At 38.2% G+C, this 12551-nt stretch overlaps 1 protein-coding gene across 2 annotated transcripts in view; it reads right to left on the bottom strand.

The window, feature by feature from the left end:
• Positions 1-12551, bottom strand: part of EEIG2 (EEIG family member 2) — a 66554-nt gene that overhangs the window by 35990 nt on the left and 18013 nt on the right. The window contains exon 1 of one of the 2 annotated variants that reach the window (XM_058538667.1): positions 2178-2279. The exons of the other annotated variant lie outside the window; for it this stretch is intronic. The gene's annotated coding sequence lies outside the window, so the exon portion shown is untranslated. Of the gene's footprint in view, positions 1-2177; positions 2280-12551 lie in introns of those variants that run through there. 2 annotated transcript variants of the gene reach the window in all.

Raw genomic sequence — 12551 nt, 5'->3', positions numbered from 1 at the left:
GGTGAAAATAAAGAGAAACTTGGAGGGGCCGGCCCTGTGGCTTAGCGGTTAAGCGCGTGCGCTCCACTACTGGCAGCCCAGGTTCGGAACCCAGGCACGCACTGATGCACCACTTGTTCGGCCATGCTGAGGCGGCATCCCACATACAGCAACTAGAAGGATGTGCAACTATGACATACAACTATCTAGTGGGGCTTTGGGGAGAAAAAGGGAAAAAAAAAAAAAGAGAGAAACTTGGAGAGAGCAAAAGGGAAAAGCAAGAGAGCCCAGGTTGAATAGTTTCGGTTTTCAGGGAAAGAAACAGGTGAAGTTACTTCTACAGAATGACAGGGGCTGAGGGGTGAGTTGAAAATTGCAATAAAGGCTGAGGACAGTTAAGAATAACCGACGTGGTGAACGTGGTAGGGAGTCAACTTGTAGCTGCCTCAGTGAATAAAAGGAATCTGTACTGGGACCAATCAGTTTGGTTTTACGGATTTCTCCACCAATACACAGAAATCAAAGAACAGGAATTGCAGAGCAAACATAATTTAAAAACCGAGTACGTGTTTGTGTGTGGTATGTACATGTATGTTTACTCACATACATATAAACAGATACACAAATGGGAGAGAAGGGCATGTATTTTATCTTTTTCATTAGGAACCTTTAGGTGATTTAATGAATTATGATGTGAAGAGAATGTATATGTGTTCTCAGGGGAGTTTCCCTTGAAACCTAGCAGGGGTGCAATTTATCTGGTCACAACACAGGCAGAATGAGAGTTATTTGGCAAAGGATGGATCTCGAGGTACTTGTCAGGCAATAGGAGGTATCCCCAGTAAGATTAGTATAGATTTGTATACTCAAAAATGAACTAAAAAAAAAAATCAGTGAATAATGAAAATGACAAAGAGGGAAAAAAAATAAAACTCAAATTTATTGTTGCTTCTCTCTCAACATCTCTTAGTCTCCAGACTTGATGGAGGCATCAGCCATGGCTTCTGGAGCTCCCAAAAAAGGTATGTAGGTATACTGATGTGCTGGACCCTTCAGGAGTATGCTGTACTTCAGGGTACTTAGTTGTTCCTGCCACTGAGACCACTGATGTATAATCAGGAATCAGAGACAATATTTTAAAAAAATATATTATTTTATTTTTGTTTTTTTTGAGTAAGATTGGCTCTGAGCTAACATCTGTTGCCAATCTTCCTCTTTTCTTCTTTTGTCTCCCCAAAGCCCTCAGCACATAGTTGTATATCCTAGTTGTAGGTCTTTCTAGTTCTTCTATGTGGGATGCCACCTCAGGATGGCTTGATGAGCAGCGAGTAGGTCCACACCCAGGATCCGAACCGGCGAACCCCAGGCCACTGAAGCAGAGCACGCGACTTAACTGCTACGCCACCAGGCTGGCCCCTATTTTACTTTTCTTAAAAATTACATAAAAACTTCTAGTTAGGGCTGGCCTGGTGGTGTAGCAGTTAAGTTTGCACACTCTGCTTTGGTGGCCAGGGGTTCATGTGTTCGGATCCCAGGCGTAGACCGATGTACTGCTCATCAAGCCATGCTGTGGCATCCCACATACAAAAAATAGAGGAAGATTGGCACAGATGTTAGCTCAGGGACAATCTTCCTCAAGCAAAAATAGGAAGACTGGCAACAGATGTTAGCTCAGGGCCAATCTTCCTCACCAAGAAAAAACAAAACAAAACAAAAAACCCAAAAAACAAACAAAAAAAACCTTCTAGTTAAAGATGGCAGGTTGAATGCATGTATTTTCTCTGCTCCCTCCCCAAAATCTTCTATTTAATTTTTAAGGCATCAACATCTCACAAGGACAAAGAGAACCAGAGAAGAGACAAAAATAAGTGGCCAGGGATGGACAAGTGATAACTGATTTAGCAAACTGAAGAAAGCTGAACCTTAACCTGGTAATGGTAAAAGCCAAGAGCAGGAATCTTAAATTAGTGTTGAAGTAGAATGAAGGAAGGACAAAAGGCAGAAGGACCAATTGAAAACTGTTTTAGAAACAGATCTTCAACAGATTCTCTCCCTGACTCCTGCAGAAGACTGAGATTTATTCTTGTGACAATGTAAAACAGAGGGATCTCTGCACTACCTGACTTGAGGGCAGGCATTGGAAATGGCACAACAGCATGACCATATGCGGTTGAGATGGGGAATCAACAATGACTTACTGAATGCTCAGACTTGCAACCTTCTTCCCCTAATCTGGCTCCTCAGAATGCTGGAGTCAGGGATACATTCTTCAAGAAGATGTGGGAAGAACATTCTCTGGGGAATCCAACCAGCCTCAAAGAAAAGATTTAATGAGATGGATATGAGGGTTCCCAACAAAACAGCTCAGCCAGCTCAATCTACAGTAAAAACCTGAATGAATGAACACTTTCCACATGCACAAGGCTTCTAAGCAACTTTTAGTGCCTCACAGTTAAATATGAGCAGACACTTGAGGAAAGTCTCTTAATACGAAAGACAGAGACCGAAACAAATAGCAAAAAGGCAACTTGAACAAAACAGTCTATGCTGGAAGAAGAAAAAAGATTCTCAGCAAGAAAGAAATTGCATCTATCATACAGGAACAGGATGCTATAAAAAAAGAACACACAGGGAACTAAAAAGTACTCATAAAAATCAAAATTACTGGGCTTGATATTCTATTTGTTATTCCAGACCCACTCTATCCTTCTCTGTGGCCCAGGAGGCTGCCCTTTATGGACTGTATCAACCAGGCTTCCTTGCTCTCTGCCTCTGAATGAGCTAAAAGGACAAACACCAGAAGGATGGAGAGCAGGAGGAGAGGGAAGTCAGTGTATTTATTCTCCTGGCTCCTTCCCTGTCAGGCCATCTGGGGAATGGGTAGGTGGTTGGGGACTGCAGTTTTTTACAATATGCCTTGTAGAACTTAGACTCTAAACTATGTGCATTTATAACTTTGTTAAAATAAAAACCAAATTAACCAATTTAAAACACTGTCAAGTACTGAAGGATCTGAAAAGGGGAACAAAAGTATATAACATTGCACCTGAAATGTACATAGTGTTATAAACCAACGTTACCTCAATAAAAAAAAAAAAAAAAGAAAAGAAAGAAAGAATGGCTGAAAATTTCCCAAATGTGGGGAAATAAACATCCAGATTCATGAAGCCCAGAAGACCCTGAATAGGTTGAACGTAAAGAGTTCTACAGCAAGACACATTATAATTAAATTGTCAAAAATTAAAGATAAAGAGAGAATTTTGAAGGCAGCAAGAGAAACGCAACTCATCACATACAAGGGAACCCCTATAGGACTATCAGCAGATTTCTCAGTAGAAACTTTGCAGTCCAAGAAAGAATGGGATGATATATTCAAAATGGTTAAAGAAAAAAACTGCCAACCAAGAATACTATACCTAGTAAAACTTTCCCTTAAAAATGAAAGAGAGGGCCGGCCCCATGGCTTAGCGGTTAAGTGCGCACGCTCCGCTGCTGGCGGCCCGGGGTTTGGATCCCGGGCGTGCACCGACGCACCGCTTCTCCGGCCATGCTGAGGCCGCGTCCCACATACAGCAACTAGAAGGCTGTGCAACTATGACATACAACTATCTACTGGGGCTTTGGGGGAAAAAAATAAATAAATAAAAATTAAAAAAAAAAAAAGAAAGAGAGATAAAGACTTTCCTAGACAAATAAAAACTGTGTTTGTCACCACTAGACCTGTCTTACAAAAAGTGCTGAAGGGAGTTCTTCAAGTTGAAATGAAAGAACACTAAATAGCAACATGAAAGCATATGAAAGTATAAAGCTCACTGGTAAACGTAAATATACAAATACAGACTAATGCAATACTGTACTGATGGTGCATAAATCACTTTTAATACTAGTATAAAAGTTAAAAGACAAAGGTATTAATAATAGTTATAACCATAAAAATTTGTTAATGGATACAAAATATAAAAGAAATAAATTCTGTCATCAATAACAAAGTGTGTTTGCAGAGAGTGAAAGTGCAGCGTTTTTGTATGTGATTGAAGTTATCTGCTTAAAATAGACTGATATAAGAAGTTTTATGCAATCTTCATGGTAACCACAAATAAAAAATCTATAGCAGATACAAAAAAGATAAACAGAAAAGAATCAAAGTATATCATTACAAAAAATCAGCAAATCATAAAGGAAGACAGCAAGATAGGAAGAGAGGAACAAAAGAATCACAAAAACAGATGGAAAAGAAGAAAATGGCACTACAAAGTCTGTATCTATTAATAATTAATTTAAATGTAAATGGACTAAACTCCCCAATCAAAAGGCATAGAATGGCTGAATGGGTGAAAAAAAAACAAGATCCCAGGGTGCTGGGAAAACTGGTTACCCACATGTAGAAGAATGAAACTGGACTCTTATCTCATACTATATACAAAAATCAACTTAAAATGGATTAAAGACTTAAACATAAGACCTGAAACAGTAAAAACATTAGAAGACAACAAAGGGGAAAAAGCTTCTTGACACTGATCTGGGCAACAATTTTTTTTGGATATAACATCAAAAGCACAGGCAACAAAAGCAAAAATAGACAAGTGTGATTGTATCAAAAAGCTTCTGCACAGCAAAGGAAACAATCAATAGAATGAAAAGGATACCTATGGAATGAGGGAAATATTTGCAAACCATATACCTGATACCCAAAACATATAAGGAACTCAAACACTCAATAGCAAAAACACCCAAATAACCCAATTAAAAAATGGGCAAAGGACCTGAAAAGACATTTCTCAGGTGAAGATATATAAAAGGCCAACAGATATGTGAAAAGGTGCTCAACATCACTAATCATTAGGGAAATACAAATCGAAACCACAATGAGAGATCATCTCACACCGGTTAGAATGGCTATTATCAATAAGACAAAAGATAACGAGTGTTAGTGAGAATGTGGAAAAAAAGGAACCCTTGTATACTGTTGGTGGGAATATAAATTGGTATAGCCATTATGGAAAACAGCATGGAGGTTTCTTAAAATTAAAAACAGAATTACCAGGGCCGGCCTGGTGGCGCAAGCGGTTAAGTGCGCGTGCTCTGCTGCGGTGGCCCGGGGTTCGCCGGTTCGGATCCCGGGTGTGCACCAACGCACCGCTTGTCAAGCCATGCTGTGGCGGCGTCCCATATAAAGTAGAGGGAGATGGGCATGGATGTTAGCCCAGGGCCAGTCTTCCACAGCAAAAAGAGGAGGATTGGCAGATGTTAGCTCAGGGCCGATCTTCCTCACAGACACAAAAAAAAACAGAATTACCATATGATCCAGCAATCCCACTTCTGGTACACATCCAATGGAAATGAAATTGGTATCTTGAAGAGATATCTGCACTCCCATGTTCATTGCAGCATTATTCACAATAGCCAAGGTATGGAAACAACCAAAGTGTCTTTCGATGGATGAATGGATAAAGAAAATGTGGTGTATATATATATATATATACACACACCCACACACACATAGTAGAATACTATTAAGCCATAAAAAAGAAGGAAATGTGATAACATGGGTGAACCTGGAGGGCATTATGCTGAGTGAAGCAAGCTAGACTCAGAAAGACAAACACTGCATGACCTCGCTTAAATGTGGAATCTAAAATAGTCGAACTCATAGAAACACAGAGTAAGATCGTGGTTGCCAGGGGTTAGGAAGCGGGGGAAATGGGGGAGATGTTAGTCAAAGGGTACAAAATTCAGTTATACAAGATGAATAAGCTCTGGAGATCTAATGCACAGCATGGTGACCAGAGTTAACAATACTGTATTGTATACTTGAAATTTGCTAGAGAGTAGATCTTAAGTGTTCTCATCAGAAACAAAATAAAAGGTAACTATGTGAAGTGATGGCTATGTTAATTAGCTTGATTATGGTGGTGATTTCACAATGTATATTAAAACATCAAATCGTACACTTTAAATATTAAGGTAAAATTAATTTGTCAATTATACCTCAACAAGGCTAAAAAAATAAAATAAAATTATTGTATGGATGAAATGCTTTGGAACCTACTGTACATATTTTTCATGACCTGTATAGCCCCACCCAATGAAGCCACAAATAAGCTCAGATCCACTTGCTGGGTACTAAGACACTATCCAGACACACAAATACTGCCTTCTAAGTAGTAGACTGACATATGTGCTAGGACTCTGGAACAGGATCTTATGAGAGAGTAAGAAAGTCCAATGAGCCAAGAGATCAGTTTGGGATGAATTAAGGCTATGAAAACTGTACTTGCCCATTAATTAACTCATGATGTCACATAATAAAGGACCCTTATTGGAGAAGAAACCCAGAAATGATGAAGGCAGAAAATAAGAGCCTCGTATAGCCCTCTGGACAAATACATTGCCAACAACAGCAAACACTCAACAAATATCTGTTGACTGAATGAATAAATGTCACACATGGGCCACAAATGAACAGTCCCAGCTACTAATGCTTGCCTATGTTACTTCACAACTATTCCTACATCAACCCCTTTCCTGTGTCTAGCACCACTACCTTAACTCAGCCCTCAATAGCTCTACCTGAAATATGGCAACAGCTTCCTAAACAGTCCTTGCTCAAATCTACCCTCCTCATTGCTATGAGGGAGCTCCTTCTAAAATGCAAATTTGGTAAGGTCATTCCTTTGTTTAAAATTCTTCACTGCTTCCCCATATCTTAGAGGATGAGGTCTGACCTCCTTAACATGGCATCTCCATGAATAGGCCCCTATCTTTAGTTTTAACTCTTCACCTTTTCTGTCTCATACTGCTTAACTGTTCTCCATTTACTTTACACTATTTCTCATTTGTATGCCTTTGTCCATGATGTTTGCTTTCCGTTGTATGCCATCTACTCTCTCTTTCAACTTCCCACATCCACCAGTTTAATTCTAACTCATTTAGTTTAGTCATTACCTTCTCTAGGAATCTTGCCTCAGCTCAGCCATCAGGTAAAAGCCTGGTGTCCTGTATGACCTGGGCTGCCTCAGTTCCCTGAATACCTCAGTGTCTGCCATTCCCCATCCTAGAGCACTGCCACTCAGGGGAGGGGCTGGCAAGAATGGGCTGAGTCTGCTTCCCCCAGGATGCGCCCCTAATTTCCTTTTTCCCTGGCTTGTTTCTGGCATATTCTCCTATGATTACACATATTTCAAATGAACCAATATTGTAAATGAATTTTAAAAATTTATAAGCTTAAAAAATTGCTGACTATGCCGTTTCTTAATAGGATCTCAAGTAGAAATAGATTCATTAATTTAAAGAATCTTTTAGATTTTGTAACATCAAAAGAATAGCCCTGGAGTACTAAACAATTTCTCTAAATAAAAAAAATTTTTGCGTGCCTAAGGCAATGACTCAGAATTTTTTTTGTGATAATCTTTAATGTGTACACGCACACACACACACACACATACACACAGCTGTCAGAAAGCTGTCCAAATTACACAAACAAAAAAAAGTGGCAAAGGTAGTTTGTGATAGTTTGTTATACTGATAGGTTACCATGGAAACAAACTAAGACTACTTGGCAACTGGGACAAAAGTCACATTAGTACATGTTTTCCGTTATATGAGTCATTAATTTCCTATGAGTTTTATATGGTTGCTTAACCACTTTAAAGAAACAAAGCAACAGAATATGATTTGTGTTGATACTGTGGAAAGCCAAGTATTTCTAAAATAAAATGATAAAGCTGCTGATTGTGAAATACATAAGCAGAGGACTTGAAGATAAATGTTGCCATGGCCACTGTTTATGCTTCAGAAGAGTCAAAGAAAATCTAAAAAGTCGTTAAAAAATAAAAGTAACATAAAACTATGGATCCATTTTTTGTGACTAGTTAAGTTACTGTACCAGCAAACTGCATTACTTAATATTCTAAAATAACTTGCATGTGTATACTCTACGCACATATTTAAAATTATGCCATGTCTTGGTAATTCAAAGTATTTTTAACTTTTTAGAAACGGTGATTAAAAAAAAACTGCTACGAGGAATGCAAGCCGTTTTGCCAGACAATATTACTGTAGGGAGATTGAGAGCCAGTCTGCTTGGGTTCAAATTTTGCCTCTGCTACTTGCCAGCTGTCATGCTGGACACATTCTCTAACCTCTCTGCATTTCCGTTTCTTCCTCTGTGAAACAGGGAAAGTAACAGTACCTACACCTCCTGGGAATTTGGGGAAACCAAGTGAATTATTACACATGGTGTTTGGAACAGTATCTGGTTTATAGTGGATCTCAATAATAAATGCCAGTTGTTATTATCAAGGATATAAGTAGTTCTAAGCCCACTTACATTTGCCCTCCAGAGAGAAGTAGTGGTTAAATTTACAAGTAGAGAATTGTCTTCAACATTAACGGAGATTTCTACTTTATAAAACAGTATGGATTCCTGAGAAAATGAACTTTTGGGAACTGAGGCAAAAACAAATATTTTAAGACTCCAAGGATAAATTAGATCTATAAAATTGTGACTTTTAATTACAACACAAAGGATAAATGAATCTCTCACACTCCAGAGGTATTTTTGGCTTGAGTAATTGGGCGGACAGTACTATCATTCAGTGGAAAAAATTGAACACAAGATTTTCTTTCATTCATTCATTCTGCTGGTGGTGTTAGTAAGGAAAGTGATAATCCAGTTTTAGACATTTTGAGGGTGAGGAGCCTGAGAGTCCCTCATTTGGAAATGTCCAGGAGGCAGATACACATAGAGACGCAGAACTCAAAGAAGAGGACATAGCTGAAAATACAAATGTGAAAGTCCTCAGCATGTAAATGGTCACTGAGGCCATGGGAATGGATGGGGCCATTCAGGAAGAGTGGGTAGAGTAGGAAGGAAAGATTCCGGAACTCTAGGGAACACTGATACGTAAAGTATAGGAGAAGAAGGGGGGCAGGCAAAGGAGACTGAAGGATTGATAGAGAGAGAAGGAAAGAAAATCATGTTATCACCAAAACCAAAGGAAAAGATTTTTAAGAGGAACTGCTCAACAGTATCAAACGTGGTAGAGAGGTCAGGTAAGATAAAGATTAAAAAGAAATAATGAAGTCACTGATACCATTAGCAAGTGTAGTTTCAGTGAAAAGGTGGGGATGGAAGGCAGATTACTATGGGAAGTGGAGACAGGGAACATAGACAATTGATTTCAAATATTTTAGTAATAAAGTGGAGAAAATTAGGGTGGCAGCCAGATGGGGATATGGGGTAGAGAAGGATTTCATTTTAACATGCAAGAGACTTAGGCATGCTTTGGTGCTGATAGGAAAGAACCAGCAAAGAGAAAAAGTCAAAGATTTGAGACAGTATGAATGATGGCGCCAGAGATTCATCCCTGAGAATGTCAGAGGGGATGGGATCCAGACAATAGTGGGAGATTAGCCCTGGACGGAAGAGGGGCTTCTCTTGCATCATGAGAAAAAGAGAAATGAACAAGCTCTAACGCAGGCAAATTTGTCAAAATATCACTGTTCATTGCCCAGAACTGTTCTAATGAGAAATTTCATATAAAAAACACATATACCTATTGGTATACAATAGGTCCTCAAATAAATGTTTGCTAAATACTTGCTTGTTAGTCATCTGCTGTATATCTTACAAGATAATCTTTGTAGCCTCAGGCAAGGAGGACTGCCATTCAGTGACGTGGCAGATGTCCTAATGAGAAATTTCATTTAAAAAAAGTATGCAAAATTATGCCCATTTTTACAGTATGATAATTGACTAGTTAATGATTGTTTTTATGAGTAAAAATGTTTAAACTCAAAATATGAATTTATGTTCACCTAAAGAGACATGTATTCTTTTTTATTTTTGAGGAAGACTGGCCCTGCGCTAACATCTGTTGCCAATCTTCCTCTTTTTCTTTTTTCTCCCCAAAGCCCCAGTATATAGCTGTGTATCATAGTTGTAGAGTTGTAGCTCTTCTATGTGGGACTCCGCCATAGCGTGATGAGTGGTGAGTAGATGCACGCCCAGGATCCGACCAGGGAACCCTGGGCCGTGGAACCGGAACGCCCGAACTTAACTGCTACGCCACTGGCCCGGCCCCTAAACATGTATTCTTTAAGTTCCCCCATATCTAGTCACAGATCATTCTTTCTATATACTTTTTGATCACATTTCTAAACATTTAATACAAACAATTAGAATAATATAAAAAAGGAAAATGAGTACCTAGCTTAACTGTCAGTTAACACATAATTTTCTATTCATAACTTTTCAGCTTAACAGCCAGTGAAAGGAAAGCAGGATGGTATAATGGAAAGAGCAAAGGACAGAGAATCAAGATGTTTTCTATTATAAACTACATAAGTAACTTTGGACTAGTCATTTAACCTGTTGGGGCCTCAATTCCCTCATCTAGAAACAGAAGTGTTGAACTAGATGCTATGTAGCATAAAAATTTCATGAATCAAAATGAATATTTTTAACAAAAATATTTTATCATCCAAGAAAATTAATTTATTTTGCTGTAACTATACACATTCTACATAGCACCATTTCCTGACTTTCTAGAAAGGGCAGTACAGATGAAGAAGATACAATAAAAAATAAAATAATAGAAAAAAAATCCTAACCTAAGGAAAGACCTCATACTAAAAATCTAAGAATACACATTATGGTCTAGGAAAATTTAATGAAAAGAAAACTATACAATAACTTCCCAATTTCAATAAGATAAAACTCTTCAAGAATATAGGAAATTAAAATCAGGTTATATGTGTAGGAATGAAAATATGTTCCCCACAACTCTTAAAAACAAAGGGACAAGGGACTAACTTTACTCAGAACTCAGAAGTTGGTATGAATTATGGATTCTATCCCTAGACCAAACTATGCATTGTGTATGAAGGAAAAAGAAAGAGATTCTCTCAGACATGCAAGGACTAAGCAAAACAAAACAGAGCAAAAAACTATCACCCAGGTACCCTTTCTGGATAAGACACTTGAATTGTCCTAGAACAAGAAAAATGAATTAAAAGTTAGATCTTAAGAATCAAAAAAAGGCAAGAAACCAAATCCGTAGGTTACCTGTTCGTCAAAAATACTTTACTTTGAACAAAAGGACATTTTTGTCCTTTCTGAATAGTCTAAAAACAAGTGTGAAATAACAGCTGTAAACAGTTTCTTCAATCAGCCAGTGTCTAGATCAAGAGATGTATGGCTCCTTTTTGTCTATGGACTAAAGGCCAAATTCTTCAACTACATATTCAACCGTCCATGGTCTGCCTCAATCTCTCAAATTTGATCCTCTATGATTTACCTGTGCTGAATCTTCACTAATTAAATTATCCACTATGTCCTACCCAGGCACTATGCCCCTGCACACCTGCCTTTTTGCTGTTCTCTCCCTTTGGGATGCCTTCCCAAATGCTTTCTATCCATTTCCTACCATCCAACCTCATCCACCTGGTATAATGGAAAGGGAACAAATTTCAGAGCCAGAAGACCTGGGCTCAAGTCTAATTTCCACACCAAATGATGGTGAACAAATTACTTTCTGCTACATAAATGTTTTGTAGTCAGTTACACATTGGTAAACATATGCTGCCTGAATCTATAAGATAGCATAAAAACTTATTTCAAAGGGCAGTTTGAAAATTAAATGATATAATATGTACATAAAACACGATGTAAACCACAAAGTGTTATAAATCAAGACTTCACTCAAAAGTTTTTTCTATGATACATTTCCTGAGTCCCTGACTAAAATTATTCTCTTGTTCCTATAAACTCCTGGGACATTTTATATGCACGTCTGGAGCTGCCTTGCAAATGAAAGATGCTGAGAGTGAAGAAATAGGACTTGAATGAAGTTTTGCTATGTGTTATGAACATACTCCTCCTTTGGTATTTTCACAAGTATAATTATTGAAAGGGAACTCTATAGTATCAGAGAAGGTTTTCTGGTATAGTGATATTAAATAGTGAATTCCAAAGAACATGTTCAGGCCATCAAGACCTACTTGGAAATATAGATGAGGAGGAGAAGACTGCAGAATGTCTACATTCTGGAGATTGAGAGTGAAACGAGCCAGTGACACAGTTGGAATGTGACAAAATAGCACAAAGATATTCACAAACTGTGCTGTGAAGACTCTACTCCGGCTGTCTTGGTTATCCTTAAAATCATGATAATGATATAACAATGAGGAAAAACTCATGCAAATGAAGTAAATTAAAATGAAAGGCATAGCAACACAGTTTAGCTAGCTCTACTATGAAGGCAGGTCTGGGGAAGAGACTGAAGAGTTCCAAGCAGCAGTGAGGTTACAGGGGGGTTATATATAAAAGAACTGTACTAAGATACACGTTGGGATATTTCTTGAATGACACAGACCTCCTGTGGTATCTCCTGCTGACTTTGATCACAGTCAGTGTAAACCTCATGTTTATGCATCACAGTGTGTTATCTGACATGTCTGATACCATTCCTCACATGGAAGTAAACCCCAGTGGGAGCAGAGTAGGTGAGTCAGAGAAACTGCAATAAATATTTAAAATAGCTTCTCAATTATTTTGTATGCTGGTTTTA

The sequence above is a fragment of the Diceros bicornis genome, chromosome 4 (assembly GCF_020826845.1).
Source record: "Diceros bicornis minor isolate mBicDic1 chromosome 4, mDicBic1.mat.cur, whole genome shotgun sequence".
Lineage (NCBI taxonomy): Eukaryota > Metazoa > Chordata > Mammalia > Perissodactyla > Rhinocerotidae > Diceros > Diceros bicornis.
Note: the sequence above shows the minus strand (reverse complement) of the source record. Positions and strands in the feature narration are given on the sequence as shown.